The sequence below is a fragment of the Boleophthalmus pectinirostris genome, unplaced genomic scaffold (genome assembly GCF_026225935.1).
Source record: "Boleophthalmus pectinirostris isolate CB_2022bp ecotype Guang Dong unplaced genomic scaffold, ASM2622593v1 HiC_scaffold_7, whole genome shotgun sequence".
In the NCBI taxonomy this organism is placed as follows: domain Eukaryota; kingdom Metazoa; phylum Chordata; class Actinopteri; order Gobiiformes; family Gobiidae; genus Boleophthalmus; species Boleophthalmus pectinirostris.
In genome coordinates this window covers 29,250,723-29,262,793 of record NW_026571473.1, presented here as the reverse complement: position 1 = coordinate 29,262,793, position 12,071 = coordinate 29,250,723, and positions in this window count along the sequence as shown.

Below are 12,071 nucleotides of genomic sequence, written 5' to 3'. Positions count from 1 at the left end.
CATTGCCCCTTCGCTGTGGTGTCCGTCCGGGTGATAACTCTGACCACAGATAACATTCAAGCCCCTTTTATTGTTCACGTATTGGCCTTTCTATCAAAGCTCTGACATACGTTTGAATAAAGGTTATATGACAGCCGAGAGGGTCAATGCACCTCCTTTAGAAACACAAAAAGGACAGGATAGGTGGCTCATCGTGGGTCCTGCTGTGACTGGATTCTATAGAAATCTGTATAATTTTACAATAGTGGGAATATGCCGCAGATGCAACTTCTGTGTAAGCAAGAAGAGAATGAAAGGATGACTCAGGATGACATCACCCCAGTCAGCGCTCTCAAATTGCCTTCACTAGACAAAAAAAAAATACTCTTGAAGCTACACTGTTTATTCCAAGGCATAAATGGGTTTATTTTGCAGAGGGGGTATTATGCGAAATCGACTGTTTGGAGCTTTTTACCATGTTATAATTAGGGCTGGGTATCGTTCAGAAGTTTTAGATACGATACATACCTCGATACATAAGCCACAATACGTATTTTGAAGCAGTGAGCTTATGATTCGATACAGTTCTTTAAAAGAATTATGGATAAATCATGGCTGTGATGCTAAAAGTCTTTGTTAAACCGCTTCTTGTGCAAAGTGAATATGAAACGCACCCATTTTAATCATCAAAACAGTGAAAATGTGCGGTCTGGTCCCGGTCTGGTGCTGGTCTCAGTCCCGGTCTGGTCTCGGTCCCAGTCACGGTCTCAGTCCCGCTCTGGTTACGGTCTAAGTCCTGGTCTCAGTCCCGATCTCAGTCCCGGTCCTGTTCCGGCTCTCAGTCCTGGTCTGGTCCCGGTCTCAGTCCCGCTCTGGTTCCGGTCTGATCCCGGCCTCAGTCCCGGCCTCAGTCCCAGCCTCAGTCCCAGCCTCAGTCCCGGCCTCAGTTCCGGCCTCAGTTCCGGCCTCAGTCCCGGTCTGCTCCCGGTCTTGGTCCCAGTCTCAGTCATACTCTGGTTATGGTCTAAGTGCTGGTCTCCGGCTCTCAGTCCTGGTCTGGTCCCGGTCTCAGTCCCGCTCTGGTTCCGGTCTGGTCCCGGCCTCAGTCCCGGCCTCAGTCCCGGCCTCAGTCCCGGCCTCAGTCCCGGCCTCAGTCCCGATCTCAGTCCTGGTCCTGTTTCCCGTCTCAGTCCTGGTCTGGTCCCGGTCTGTTTAGTCCTGGTTTAGTCCTGGTTTAGTCCTGGTTTAGTCCTGGTTCAGTCCTGGTTTAGTCCTGGTTTAGTCTTGGTTCAGTCCTGCTTTAGTCCTGATTTAGTCCTGGTTCAGTCCTGGTTCAGTCCTTGTTTAGTCCTGGTTCAGTCCTGGTTCAGTCCTTGTTTAGTCCTGGTTCAGTCCTGGTTCAGTCCTGTTTAGTCGTGGTTCAGTCCTGGTTCAGTCCTTGTTTAGTCGTGGTTCAGTCCTGGTTCAGTCCTTGTTTAGTCCTGGTTCAGTCCTGGTTCAGTCCTTGTTTAGTCCTGGTTCAGTCCTGGTTTAGTCCTGGTTCAGTTTGGCATCGCAGTTTGAATCACTGACATGAAAAACGGCCGTTATCCTTTTTTTCCATTATTCATTTAAACACAAAATCAAAAACTGAAAAAACAAAAACAAATAGTTATCTGTTTTTTCATTTTGGTTTTGGAGACAAATAATAAAGAAAACAGCTGTCTTTTTCGTTTTCTTATTTCTTATTTTTGGTTTTATTTTGAAAAACGAATGAACATGTGACACACGGACTGTCTGAGCACACAGCTTCATTAAATAGAGAAATAATGAATCAAAAATATGATGATTGAACCAAATTAGCAGACTTTGACATGGAGATGAGATCATAATTTGATTTTTCTCACCAAATCACCCAGCCCTCCTTATTTATACAATGTTAGTGAGCCTGGGGGATACGAGGATGACTCAGGATGACATCATTACAGCATTAGAATGAGGGATTTTATGTAACTTCTTGCTATTTTTACTGAACATGATTTGAATAAGCTGCAAGGGGCTGAATCCAACAATACTGCATTTAGTTTTGTATCATATGTGCATTAAAATAAGACAATTCTGGGAGATGTAGGGGAGATGCACAAGTCTCTATAAACCACACAGATCCAGGGTCAGATCTGAGGTCACGTCATCTGTGTGTCAGTCAAAGCACTTTTGTAATTGTGCACAGCTCGAAAACATACCTGGAGTTAGGGCTGCTCGATTTAGTTATTCATTTATTTTGGTCAATATTGAAATCAAGATTATTCAAATGATTTTTTTTTTTTAGATAAACAATACATTTATACAGCATTTCTCTCTGTTACGGCCCCAGACCTTGGATTGTCATTTGTTCTGTGTGTTCTAAATAAGTTTGCTGACACACCTGGATTCCTGCTGTGGGAGCCCTCGTTTGTGATTGGTGGGGCAGGTCGACGCCCACCTCACCTGCAGCCACCTCCCCCTATTTAAGGAGATTGCTAGCACCTGTTCGGGGCTGCTGGCCTTGGTGGCCAGTCTGCCATTTTGTTTCGTGTGTGTGTTGTTTAGTAGTGATGGGCAAATGAAGCTTCATGACGCATTGAAGCCTTTCATTCAATTGGTTCACTCTAGCGCAAAGCTTCTTGAAGCTTCATTTGCTCTAGCAGGACATCTACTGGACACAAAAATATCAGTTGACATGAATTTGAATTGTGTGACATTTTGCAAAAAGCCTGTGAATAGAACGGTCAGCAAAATAAAGAAGTATGCAAAACATGTATATTGTAGTGATGGCAGTGAACTGTGTATCTATATACTGGCAGTATGGAAAAATTATTATTTGAAAATTATGAAAACGGAAATCGCAGCAAAATCCGAACCACTTCCTGAAGCAGTCACATGGTACAGCCGGGCAGCGAGGCTTCGGACGTCATCATTTTCAGCTCCTCCCCTAAAAGAAGCAAGCCTCGATACGCGCATCGCGGAAACGCCCCCTCCCTACTCGACACACGCCTCGAAGCCTCGATACGAAACGTCACATCACTATTGTTTAGTTTAGTTCTGTTTTGGGCCTTTTTTGATTTGGTCACTCGATTCTGTTTGTGGGTTTATGTGGTTTAATTTGGGGAACTTGTGTTTTAGTTTAGTGTGTGTCCCTAAGTTTTACCACTCGTTTTTGTGTGTAAGCCTGCGTGACCCCTTTTCTGGCACAAAACTCTGTTTATTCTGTTGTTCTGTTTCTTAGTTTAGGTTGTTTTCTGTATATTTTAGTCTGTTTTGTTAATTTACCTTTACATTCCTGTTAATTAAACATTATTTAATTTATTCCATTTTACATCTTGGTTTTTATTTTTGTTACTTCCCTCACCCCAAACGAGCTGGGTCATAACACTCTCTAAAAAAATATTTTGTTATTGATAATTTATGCAAAAATTTCAAATTGAAAATAAATATAGGCTACAAATGTGCACCTTAGAGCAGTTTTGTGATGTATAAAACATAAAATGAATAAAATATACTTTGAACATGAAATAAGGCAAAGAAAAACATAAATATATCCAAAATAAAACATATATCCAGCTGTTCTAAAACAGTGTTTCCCAAACTTTTCTGGCGACCCATATTTTAAAAGTCACAAACCTTGGCAACCCAAGTCAATAGACATTATTTGTAAATCACAAAATAAAGGTGGACATGACTGTTATTGGACATTAATGGTGATATTTATTGTTGACTGAGTGAACAATTAGTATTACTCAAGTTTTAAACAATGAAAAACAGTAACTGAACCTGCAATAAAAGGATCTATAAATCGCCTATTTGGACATTAAATGTAGCCCTTTTTTTTTCTTTTCAGCATTCAATTGAACCAGCAATATTGGAACAAAATAGTCAATAAAATAATTACAAAAAGATTAGACATTCTACAAAACATGTCTTAACATTTCAGCATGTGTGAGAACTGTATACTGCAGACTTACATGCAGATAAATGACAAGGGGACTGCAAAAAAAAAAATCTCTTGTGACCCACCTGAGGGTCAAGAGTCAGTCTTTGGGAAACAATGTTCTATAATCTTCAAAATTTAAAATAAAATAAATATACTTATTCATATAAAAAATATTCCAAAAATAAACCTTGTTAAGGTTTTGTTTCAACTCGATTATATGAGTATGGAGGTTTGACACAAATCGAAATCGCAATCAAAATTCATTCTGCGCTTTGGAGCACATTTCCAAAGCTCAGAATGAATTTTGATCGCAAATGCTCTGTTCCACCTTGTGATCTCCTGAAGCAGCAAGTTAACAGCTTCCTTTTACCTTTTATTCAGTTGAGATTGGCAATTTCAGGTGTAAAATCATCCAAATGTTTTCTAGCGAAGGTGTATGGCGTTTAAAAACACAACTGAGCACTTTCTATTCCCAAATAATATCAGAAGGTGGAACAGTGTGTTTTCTGCCTAAATATGCAGCGTTTGTGTGTTAAACATGTGTGAATGGAACAAAACACAACTCCAGATATGTTTGTGGTGTGGAAACAACATCATAACATAAATCAGAAAATACCGCAATACGGGTTACTCCAGCTGTAATTGTGTCATATATCCTAAATGATAAAATAACCATAATTTTCTGTCGCTACTACATTCTCAGCTGGACTGCACTGCTTCAAGCGTCTGTTTCACCTCCACACAAACTGTATAGTCGCTGATGCTGCAGAAGCCCTTCCTGCTGCCGATAAATCAATTACCAGCGTTCTGATTGGTTAAAGATGAGCTCAGTTTCCATGGCGACACACCCCCCTCTCTAGTCTCGCCGTATACAGCGACGCGGCGCTCTCCTCTCCAGCGTGGCACATTAACCCACTTCCAGGAAGAGGAAGGAGAGAGAGGGGAAACGCACAAGGAAGATGGACACCGCGTCACCATTTTGGCTCTAATAATATGAAGGAATGACAGTGAAAGGCTGAGAAACACCTAATTACAGTTTATCTGACAAAAACTATGACTGAATTTGTGATTTGTGTTTTAAAATGAGAATTCAGTTTCCTTTATAATTCAATCAAGGGGCCTTACCATTTAAAAGAAAACCAAAATATGAACTGCTATACTGTTTGTAGAGGTCAAACTGCAGGGTAAGCAGGTTTTCAACAGTAAGTCAAGATAATTTTGGCATGGACATTATAGTTTTCAAATAACTGCAAGCTTTGGGATTTGCTATATGCACCCATTACAATTGCTTTTGACTTAATTCATCTTAAAGTTCATCGAGTCCATCCTGTATCATGTTTCTTACATCTCATTTTTGGATATGCATTATGTGTAAATAAAGATTATAAAATACAATTACTGGTACTCTAGAGCAGGCATGTCCAAACTATGGCCCGTTTCAATTAAAAATGAACTTTTTACTGCAAGCTTTTTGAAAATCTACCTTGATAAAGCTAATATTTAATTGAGTGTGTGGTTTTAAGGATCTAAGCATGAATAAAGACTGATGGCTCATTTTAACGTGTTAAACATCTACATATTTCAATTATTCCCTGTACTGAGCACCAGTCTACGGCCCTCGATCAGCCCGCTGCTTCGTCTGTGTTTAGATATGTGGCCCTTGATGAAAAAAGTTTGGACACCCCTGCTCTAGAGAGTATGCTGATAACAATAATCAGATGATATTAAGTCAATCTAACAGAAATGAATGTTTTTAAATGTATTACTGTTTAAGTATTTAAGCACTATTAGGCGCTCTGGATTATAAGGCGCACCGTCATTAAATGGTCTATTTTCAAATTTTTTTCACAAATAAACCGCACCGGACTTTAAACGAAACACAACACTTAGATGGGTCAGTCGGACTTTGTTTGGCGCACTCACGGTGACTCTCTGCGACTCTGGGCTTTGTTCAGTTGTGGCGTGTAGGGAGGGTGCTGTCTGGGACCGCTGGATTGTCGGCGTGTTCGCAGTGACTCAGTTGTTCAGTTGTGTCTAGAAGTGGCACATTGCACTAACTTTTTCAGTTCGTTCCTCCTTTCCGTTCCTCGTCGACGTGGAGTGATGAGTGTGGCTGTGGGTGTTTTTCGCTGTGCGGTCGCTGTCTGCTCCGTGCGTGTTTGCGTGTGCTGCGGGTGGTGCGGTTTTGTAGTTTACTGAAGTCGTGCTGGGACACCCGAGTGGATGTGTGCACAGGGCGCTCTGGATTGTGGCGCGCGCATTCGATTTTTGATGGGTTTGGAGGTTTAAGAGCGCGCCCTATAGTGTTGAAAATACAGTAAAATGATCTGTAGCAGCTCAGCTCAGTTTTTGTGAATGACAAACAAAATTTAGCCTTTGCAGTCTCTGAACTATCAATTCAACATGTCAAATGCTTTTTCACAGTGAATGCTGAGACCCACTGTTTTGGTATATTCTGTCCAGTAGGGAGCTCACTTGTCATCTTTTTGGGGATTATAGTCATAGAGTTATCATTTGAATGCTTGTTTCTCTCTTCAAAAATGACACTGACCTGACAACTGAAAACACTATATGCTGGTCACGGCTTCTGTCAACGGTACAATTGATCCTTATTGGAAATCTTTGAACAATGAGAGCTCATTAAGTCCATCCTGTATAGTTTTTTTCCATATTTGTTGGATTTTGAATTACATGTAAATAAAGTACTGTTACTTCTAAAATACAGTTACTTTAGGGAGTATCCAGATAATACAATAATCAGATGATATTATGTCAATCTAACAGAAATTAATATCTTTAAATGTATTACCATTTACTGTAAGTATTTAAAATTATCACACACAAACATGCACAAATATCACTGTATACTCTTTACTTTATTTGTTATAAGTTTACAACATACCATACTTTTTTCTATTTTAATTTTTAATCTCCTCTTTTTGCTGCATTTTTATTATAAACAATAGATTTTCTTCTCAAAACACTATTACGATATCATTGATATTCTGGAAATCTGCCTGCTCCTACCAACAAATTCTAAAAATATACCTTTTATAACACTGGTCAGAGAATCTTTCTGTTCTCACCGAAATGATTAATCAACACAGAGGTCTGAAGCAATACACTTTACTATGCCAAGGCAGGATCAAGGCAGAACCTACTGGGAATTTAATGCTATTGATTTAAAACACCAAATGGTAATTGACAAATGGGATGCGTCTGTCTGGTCTTAGATGCCCAAGGGTAAAGAAGATTAAGGAAATACTGTAGACCAATTTGTATACTATATGGCTCAGACAGTTTTAAGACCAATATATTATCCAGTACCAAGAAATAGATGCTTCATCAGTCCAGGTTTGAAAAATATCATTATACAAACAGACATGTCTACAACCACGAAACACCAGTACAATCCTTTTCATTTTCTAGATCTGCCAAGAACTGCATCAGCATTCACAATAAATATAAAAGCACTGAAAGTTTATTTTTACTGTTTTTCATAAAGAATATTAATGATTACGTGATATGAGCAAGCCAATCTCATGCTCCTTTTTGTCCAAATGGTCAGCTTGTGTGTTCCAGTGTTATTATAATGAAAGGAACAGTTCTAATGCTGATTTATTTTTAATTACAAAAACATCGGATATGATGACCAGGTTGTTTATGTAATTTGGCGTGATGATTATGATCAGATGATTATCCACTCAGAGAAAATCTGATTGGAAAAACTAAATTAGCCTCATATGAGTCTCTCATTTGTGTTGCCAGTTTCAATGCTGGAATCCCGTTGATGTAAATCTAAAAATGCCTCTCTCCAATCTGAAAGGTCACTAACTAAACCCCAGCACCTGCAGCGAGTCATGAAGCAGTGCTAGTGCAGTCTATGCAGCTCAGGGAGAGAATTCTGGAGGTTTCTCTATCTGAAGGTTAAGGCATTAGCAACCCAGGTACAGTAGTGATTGTAGTACTTTTTTTTAGTGTAAGAGTGCAGGCTAAATATAGTTCTTTTATTTAGTGAGTACTGCTCTTTGAATGCAACATTAAAAACTCAAAATCATCTATACTCTTTGCAAAATACAAAGAACAAGGCAAAATTAACTTGAATGAAATCTTGTGTTCCCTTGAGAAATCATATGCAACATTTCAACCATAGTCGCAGCAAGATATTTTTCCAAAGCCTTCTCATTTTTCCACACCGTCTCTGTGTTTTCAAATACTAATACTGGTGCTAGCGTGCTGTAAAACCACTAGCCTAGCCTCTCTCCCTCATGCGCCCGTAGCATCCTTCTGCATCCACAGAACGAGGGTCCCCGCCTCCCACACACCACAGAACACACCCAGCGCACTCACATTCATTTGTCATTGATATAAGCGACAAAACCACCAATACACTCTCAACTTTGAACCATACAAACAAACAAACCAAGGAGACTGAGCTGTTTTTCATTCAGTGCTCTATAACCTTGCAATTACAAACCTAACCATTTTATTAGAAATTAAACAATGGACACAATCATCTTTTCTATGTCTGCCATTATAAATATGTTTCTACAGCATCAGAAATTTTGTAAAAACTATATCTTGAATGAAAACTTGCAGTAATTGCTCGAATCAGATATTTCATGTTACAATAACATTTAAAGGTGACAATATTTTGGCAAGTTTGCTTCGCTATATACTATTTTTTTAATTCTTGATGCATTCTAAACAACAGAAATGATGAAAAAGCAACAACAAAATCTGCAAAACCTTTTAAACTAAGTATCAGTTTTCGCTCTTTTGTTAAAAAATTTGAGGATTAACAAAATTGTCTATACCCACATTAGAAAATAGAGTGTGTTAGTCATTCAACAATAAAAAAAAAAACATAGACAAAATAACTTAATACTTTATATAAATAGGTCAAGAAATAGTCAGCGCAGTTTAACCCTTCCCTGCCACAAAGTGCGTTCAATCCCATTACACCTCAATGGGACCACAGCATCACTAGCCACCATCTTTCCATCTTTCCAACATCCTTCTCTTTTCCATATTTAAACCTCCTCCATTTTAACAACCAGAGCATCCCTTCTTCCTCATCCTCATGTTTATAACCCGATTATAGATTTTCTGACTCACCGACATGAGTGATGACACACTGGACCCTCTGTAGCAGCTCCTGAACAGACATCTCGTCCTGCCTTAGCCACAGCAGCATCTCAGGGAGCGCAGGGAGGGGACCGCATCCGACGAACACGCACTCTCTCTCTCTCTCCTCTTCCTCTCCTCCGACAAGCCCCGCCCACCTCGTAAGGCAGGGAGACAGGCCACGCCCCCTAGGTCTCCTCTGCTCCCTATAGTCTGCTGCGGAGAGGTGAGCGCTTCCTTGTTTTGGATACTAGGTAGTTTCCTGGTTCAGATGTGTCTGTTAGAATAAAGAAAATATATTGATTTATGATGTATTTACAACAGTATTATCAATTCATAGTTCTATTATTGTTTGTAAATGTGACGAATCATGAATATTGTTTGTATTGTGCAATGTTTTATTAATTATTTTACTTTTTTTTGACCATTCTATTTGCTCTTTACTCTTTTTTTTTAGAATTAAACATTTGAGATACTGTGTTTCCGATGCATGTTTATTTCTCATGGATACTTAAGTTAGTCTAGCTGGTGCAAATAAGTAGACGTTAAGAATTGAATGCATTTTCACGATACATTTTAATATCTAACCTTTTTTTTTTCAAACAATTGAAGGTGAATACCAAGGAAAAATCTTGCCAATACACTAACCAAAATTTTTTGTGATTTATTATTTAAATTTAGCCTAATTTTGTTTTGTTTTGTAATTTACTAAAAATATCACTTCAAAAATGCTGTGGCAGTATTAATTTCACTACTGCCACATCCATAATGAATCAGCCTAAAAGAAAACATTACTGAAATAAAACATATTTAAACAAAGACAATTTGCTATGTCATATGGAGCCATACGTCAACACAGACACAATAGCTACTTACATTGTTGCTAAATCATCAAAATTAAACACAATTTTTGCCTGTGTCTTCTTCATCCATTGCACTTCTTCCTATAATAAATAAATATAAAAATAAAAATATATATTCCACAAGCATCAAAAAGAGCAGTTCCAGTATGGGGTTGTCCGTTCCACAGAGGCGCGTCGTGTGATGAAGACTGTGATGAAGGAGCTGAGTCACAGATGGAGCCGGCCAATCAGAGAGCAGCCCTGTACCTGCCTGGGGGACACGAGGGGAGAGAGACAGAGGGAGGGGGGAAGAGGTTTGTGGAGGAAAAAAAGGAGACTGGATTATTCTGGAATGGACTCACAGGAATGACAAGATGAAAAAGCATTCTATAGTTTGTAAAATACACGCAAAATATCTTGGAAAATTACGATGTTTTGGTGGATTCTTTCTATAGCAACAAGAAATAAGCTTAAATATGCATGCAAATGTCTTTAAGCGGTTCAGTTATTGCACAATTGTGAATGAATGTTAAAGGGACCCATATATTTCTGTTGTAATAATGTTTCCTCATCAAAAACATACCTGGAGTTGGGTTTTGTTTTATTCACAAATCCTGCATATTTTGGCAAAGTTCTTCTCTCTCAAACTGAAAAAACTCCAGCTTGTGATGTCATTCGATAATACAGTAAAGTATTACCACTGTGTTTTTAAACTCCATACAACAACAATAACAACAACAAACTTTATTTATAGAGCACTTTTCATACAAAAATGCCACACAAAGCGCTTTACAGTGATTAAAAACTATTACACATTTCCTTCCAAAACCCCCATACAGACACACAAAGCTAAGCTGAACACTTTGGTCTTGAGATTTGTGACATAATTATCTTTTAATTCTACTCCTTCTACAAACTATCTGGAATCTGACATAGCTATCTTCTTCACAACTAACTATCTGAAATCTGGAAATTTATACTAACTGTCTGGGAAAAAAAGGAATAAACCCCTCTGCAACATCAGCACATACAACAAAAACACAGTACAGACAATAACGACAAGACTAGTAACTGGGGAGGAGAGGGAAATGGACTCAACCCCAAAATATAGACAAGGCAGCCTCTAGATCCTGCAGCCATTCACTGGAATTGACTGGAATTGGGATGATTTCTGTCCTGGAATCCACTGCCTTTTCCTTTTAGTTTAGCAAAGATTGGCAATTTCAGGGCTGTAATTATCTCACAAGGTGGATGGAGTGTTTTCAGAGAAGAACTCAGCCTAAATATGCAGGGTTTGTGTGTTAAACATGTGTGAATGAAACAAAACACAACTCCTGGTACCGTCAAATGAAGAAAAGAGGTAAAGCGCTTCACTAGATCATAAAAAAATCAAAAGTAGCAGTGCATGTGCTCTACAAAGGTTAACTTGGAATCTTAACAAAATGTAGCCCTTATTTAAACATGTAAAAGTCGGCAAGGTACAAACGAGGCACTCCAGCTGAATCAGGGTATCCCCAGGTTTGACTACCCCAAATTTAAGACTTTGTTAAGACCTTTTAAAGACCACTTAAATGAAAATTTCAGACCAACTTCACACCCATTATGTGGGCAAAAAACACCAGGTCTAATTCTAATAATGACCAACCAACTACCGGTACTATATCCAGAATCTAAGGCTACGCTTATATGATGATGGTCCTAACAGAAGACACAAAAGTGGCACGACGTCTTCACTTTTTATTCCGCGTTTAGACAAGTGTTTTCAGGAGGAAATCTGTGTGCATACAGTGATGCAAAGGTGTGTGAAATTGGATTGGGTATGCATGCCAGGTGGCTCGGAAGTGACTTTAGGTGGTGATGTATGTGACATAAACGTGTACGTGATGTGAGCAGACCTGACCAGAGTTTTGCGTCCTGGGCAGTGTAGATGAAACTGATTATTTACTCATTGCCGCCAGTGCCAAAAGCCAAAGTATTGTTTGAGCATACTCCAAATTAGACGTTCATTCACATTACGTTATTTCACATTGTTGTTTTTTTTCCCTCCCTCCATTTAACATTGCACTGCAGCCCGGTTGAGTAAATAAAAAAATAGGCTAATGAAATTTAAGACCTTTGTGAAAAAAATTAGGACAACATAATTTAAGACTTTTTAAGGCCTTAATTTAGAAAGA